This window comes from Salmo salar, unplaced genomic scaffold (genome assembly GCF_905237065.1).
Source record: "Salmo salar unplaced genomic scaffold, Ssal_v3.1, whole genome shotgun sequence".
Classification (NCBI taxonomy): domain Eukaryota; kingdom Metazoa; phylum Chordata; class Actinopteri; order Salmoniformes; family Salmonidae; genus Salmo; species Salmo salar.
The window spans coordinates 3,301-8,918 of NW_025548661.1; the positions used below are offsets into that span (position 1 = coordinate 3,301).

A 5,618-nucleotide genomic window follows, 5' to 3' on the forward strand; every position below is an offset into this window, starting at 1 on the left:
TTTCTGAGGTGATATAGAGAGCAGCTAGCTGTTGTTCGCGAGGCATCTGAAAATACATACTACCATCATTGGACTTTTATTCATTGTTTTATTCTGTGTTAAATGTGACAAAGAAATGAACTATGTCCTGAACACAAAATGTTATGTTTGGGGCAAATCAAAACACGACACATCACAGAGTACCACTCTTCATATTTTCAAGCATGGTGGTGGCTGCATCATGTTATGGGTATGCTTGTCATCAGCAACCACTAGGGAGTTTTTTAGGATAAAAATAAACGGAATAGAGTTAAGCACAGGAAAACCTGGTTCAGTCTGCTTTCCAACAGACACTGGGAGACAAATTCACCTGAACCTAAAACACAAGGCCAAATATACACTGGAGTTGCTTACCAAGATGACATTGAATGTTCCTGAGTGGCCTATTAGAGTTTTGACTTAAATCTATGGCAAGACTTAAATGGCTGTCTAGCAATGATCAACAACCAACTTGACCGAGCTTGAAGAATTTTAAAAAGAATGTCCAAATATTGTATAATCCAGGTGTGCAAAGCTCTTAGAGATTTACCCAGAAAGACTCACAGCTGTGATCCTGCCAAAGGTGATTCTAACATGTATTGACTCAGGTGTGTGAATACTTATGTAAATTAGATATTTTTATATTTAATTTTCAGATAAATTTGCAAAAAATGTCTTAATTTTGTCATCATGTGTAGAAGGGTGATTTTTTTCAGGCTGTAACACAACAACATGTGGAATAAGTCAAGGGGTCTGAATACTTTCTGAAGGTACTGTGTGTCTATGGTGTATGTGTTATTATGTATGTATGTATGTATGTAGTATGTATGTATGTATGTATGTATGTACTGTGTATGTGTGTGTATGTGTGTGTGTATGTATGTATGTGTGTGTGTATGTATGTGCTGTGTGTATGTATGTACAGTTGAAGTCGAAGTTTACATACTTAGGTTGGAAGTCATTAAAACTTTCAACCACTCCGCAATTAACAAACTATAGTTTTGGCAAGTCTGTTTGGACATCTACTTTGTACATGACACAAGTAATTTTTTCCAACAATTGTTTACAGACAGAATATTTCACTTATAATTCATTTAAACATTTGAAATCGGGGACCGCTGCCCATCAGTGAATCATTACATCCCTATGAGCCCATCGGTGAATCATTACATCCCTATGAGCCCATCGGGTGAATCATTACATCCCCTATGAGCCCATCGGTGAATAATTTCATCCCTATGAGCCCATCGGTGATCATTTCATCCCTATGAGCCTATCGGTGAATCATTTCATCCCCTATGAGCCCATCGGTGAATCATTTCATCCCTATGAAATCACAGTGAATCGTTATACTAAGAGTGAAAGAGGCCCTATGGAGAAGGACTCACTTCATGGATGCATCTCCCACACTGAGACATCCTCAAACTCAGCTGCCTCCGGAAGCTCCACATCCTTAGAGGATGTTCTCCACTACTCTACCCTGGACAGAGAGAGAGAGAGATCACTTTTAACCAGTCTTTAATGGTACAATTCAACTTACAAAAACATGACAAAGAGATCAAGAGAAAAACAGAGAGAGAGTGTGCTAGAGCGAGCCTGGTGTGACCTACGAATGTGTATATATGTAGGATCAACTCCCCTCACCCTGACCTCTCACCTCTATGTCTGTCTGGAAGTTGAACAGATCAATCTTCTGCCAGTTACTACCATCCAAGGCCAGGACATTCCACGCCTGAGGAAGAGAGAGAAAGAAAGACAGAGAGAGAGAGAGTGATGGAAAGAGGGAGAAGGTAGAGAGAGTGATGGGTGTGGTCAGTCATACACCTGTTTAGGAGGCTGAAAAGATTTGGCATGGACCCTCAGATCCTCAAAAAGTTCTACGGCTGCACCATTGAGAGCATCTTGACACTGGCTGCATCACCACTTGGTATGGCAACTGCTTGGCATCCGACCGCAAGGCGCTACAGAGGATGGTGCGCGGATGGCCCAGTACATTACTGGAGCCGAGCTCCCTGCCATCCAGGACCTCTATACCAGACGGTGTCAGAGGAAGGCCTTAAAAATAGTCAAAGACTCCAGCCACCCAAGTTACAGACTGTTCTATCTGCTACTGCACAGCAAGCGGTACCAATGCACCAAGTGTGGAACCAACAGGACCCTGAACAGCTTCTACCCCCAAGCCATAATATTACTAACTAGTTCACCCCCAAGCTATAATATTACTAACTAGTTCAACCCCTAGCCATAATATTACTAACTAGTTCACCCCCAAGCCATAATATTACTAACTAGTTCACCCTCAAAGCCATAATATTACTAACTAGTTCACCTCGTTTATTAGCTATTAAATATTACTAACTAGTTCACCCTCAAGCCATAATATTACTAACTAGGTTCACCCCCAAGCTATAATATTACTAACTAGTTCACCCCCAAGCCATAATATTACTAACTAGTTCACCCCCAAGCTATAATATTACTAACTAGTTCACCCCCAAGCCATAATATTACTAACTAGTTCACCCCCAAGCTATAATATTACTAACTAGTTCACCCCCAAGCCATAATATTACTAACTAGTTCACCCCTGCCATAATATTACTAACTAGTTCACCCCCAAGCCATAATATTACTAACTAGTTCACCCCCAAGCCATAATATTACTAATTAGTTCACCCCAAGCCATAATATTACTAACTAGTTCACCCTCAAGCTATAACATATTACTAACTAGTTCACCCTCAAGCCATAATATTACTAACTAGTTCACCCTCAAGCCCATAATATTACTAACTAGTTCACCCTCGAAGCCATAATATCTACTAACTAGTTCACCCTCAAGCCATAATATTACTAACTAGTTCACCCCCAAGCCATAATATTACTAACTAGTTCACCTCAAGCTCATAATATTACTAACTAGTTCACCCTCAAGCCATAATATTACTAACTAATTCACCCCAAGCCATAATATTACTAACTAGTTCACCAAATAGCTATATGTACTATATGTATTGAACTATTTTGACTCATCACATATACTGCTGCTTACTGTCTATTATCTATCCTTTACCCCTACCTACAGTATACTGCTGTTACTGTCTATCGATCAACCACACCCTACCTACAGGTATGCTGCTGCTACTGTCTGTTATCTATCCTTTAGCCCTACCTACAGGGTATGCTGCTGTTGCTGTCTATTATCTGTCTCTTTACCCCTACCTACGGTATGCACTGCTGCCTGTCATATTATCTATCCTTAGCCCTACCACAGTATACTGCTCGTTGCTGTCTATTATCTATCCTTTACCCCTACCTACAGTATACTGCTTGTTTACTGTCTATTATCTATCCTTTACCCCCACCTACGTATACTGCTGTTACTGTCTATTATCTATCCTTTACCCCTACCTACAGTATACTGCTGTTCACTGTCTATTATCTATCCTTTTACCCTACCTACAGTATACTGCTGTTACTGTCTATTATCTATCCTTTACCCCTACCTGCGGTATACTGCTGTTACTGTCTATTATCTATCCTTTACCCCTACCACAGTTGCATACTGCTGTTACTGTCTAATATCTATCCTTTACCCCTACCTACAGTATACTGCTGTTACTGTCTATCATCTATTCCCTTTACCCCTACCTACAGTATACTGCTGTTACTGTCTATATCTATCCTTTACCCCTACCTACAGTATATGCATGCTACTGTCTATTATCTATCCTTTACCCCACCTACAGTATACTGCTGCTACTGTCTATTATCTATCCTTTACCCCTACCTACAGTATACTGCTGTTACTGTCTATTATCTATCCTTTACCCTACCTACAGTATACTGCTGTATTTACTGTCTATTATCTATCCTTTACCCCTACCTACAGTATACTGCTGTTACTGTCTATTATCTATCCTTTAACCTACCTACAGTATACCGCTGTTACTGTCTATTATCAATCCTTTACCCTACCTACAGGTATACTGCTGTTACTGTCTTTATCTATCCTTTACCCCTACCTACAGTATACATTTACTGTCTATTATCTATCCTTTACCCCTACCTACAGTATACTGCTGTTACTGTCTATTATCTATCCTTTACTTCCTACCTGCAGTATACTGCTGCTACTGTCTTTTATCAATCCTTTTAACCCTACCTACGGTATACTGCTGTTGCTGTCTATTATCTATCCTTTACCCCTACCTACGGTATACTGCTGCTACTGTCTATTATCTATCCTTCACCCCTGCCTACGGTATGCGCAGCACATTGCTGTCTATTATCTATCCTTTAGCCCTACCTACGGTATGCTGCTGCTGCTGTCTGTTATCAGTCCTTTAGCCCTACCTACAGTATACTGCAATATTTGCTGTCTATTATCCTAGATCACTTTAGCCCTACCTACAGTATGCTGCTGACTGCTGTCTGTTATCTATCCTTTAGCCCTACCTGCGGTGTATGCTGCTGTTGCCGTCTGCTATCTATCATTTGGCCTACCTACGGTAACCCAACAATGCCTTGTTGCTTTATCTATCCTTTTACCCCACCTACAGTATACTGCTGTTACTGTCTATTATCTATCCTTTAATCCCCTACCTACGTATACTGCTGTTACTGTCTATTATCTATCCTTAATCCCCCTACCATCGGGTATACTGCTGTTGCTGTCTATTATCTATCCTTTACCCTACCTGCAGTATACTGCTGTTACTGTCTATTATCTATCACCCTACCTACAGTATACTGCTGTTACTGTCTATTATCTATCCTTTACCCCTACCTACAGTATACTGCTGTTACTGTCTATTATCTATCCTTACCCCTACCTACAAGGTATACTGCTGTTACTGTCTATTATCTATCCTTTACCCCTACCTACAGTATACTGCTGTTACTGTCTATTATCCTATCCTGTTGCCTAGGTACTGGTATCTCTGTGTATATAATCAAGCTTTCATTACTCATCGTGTATTTATTCCTTGAATTATTATTTTTCTATCTGCGTTGTTGGAAAGGGCCATGAGTAAGCATTTAGTTAGTCTATACCTGTTGTTTACAAAGCATGTGACATAAGATTTGATTTCAGTAGGGCAAGTTGAGCACAATATGTAACCTTGACAACTGACTGAAATCACATTGGAGTAGTTATGATACCTGTAGGGGCGGGCCTTACCTTGGACACCTGGGAACACCTGCACAATGTGATCACATCCAGATTGGAGAAGATTCTGCAGAGAAAGAGCATTCTTACAGTTAGCATGTCGCTATTAGCCAACAGGGGGGTAAGCCAGTGGGTCAGGTATCACACACACACACAGACAGTTCCTCCTATCAGACTGGAGTTATCCTTTAATCCCGCACACACCTTCCCCACCACACACACACACCTCCACCACCACACACACACACCCTCCCCACCACACACACCCACACACACACCTCCCCACCACACACACACACACACCTCCCCACCACACACACACACCACCCCCCCACACACACACACACACACACACACACACCCTCCCCACCACACACACACACTCCCACCACACACACACTCCCCACCACACACACACACACACACACCA

General features: G+C 41.3%; 1 long non-coding RNA gene across 1 annotated transcript; it reads right to left on the reverse strand.

Annotated features, from left to right (window-relative positions):
- Positions 1-1,477: 1,477 nt before the first annotated feature.
- LOC123733212 (uncharacterized) lies at positions 1,478-5,258 on the reverse strand. Its single transcript, XR_006763665.1, has 3 exons — positions 5,201-5,258; positions 1,676-1,750; positions 1,478-1,498 (listed from the first exon to the last, which is right to left on the reverse strand). It is a non-coding gene; the product is annotated as an uncharacterized lncRNA (long non-coding RNA).
- Positions 5,259-5,618: the final 360 nt, after the last annotated feature.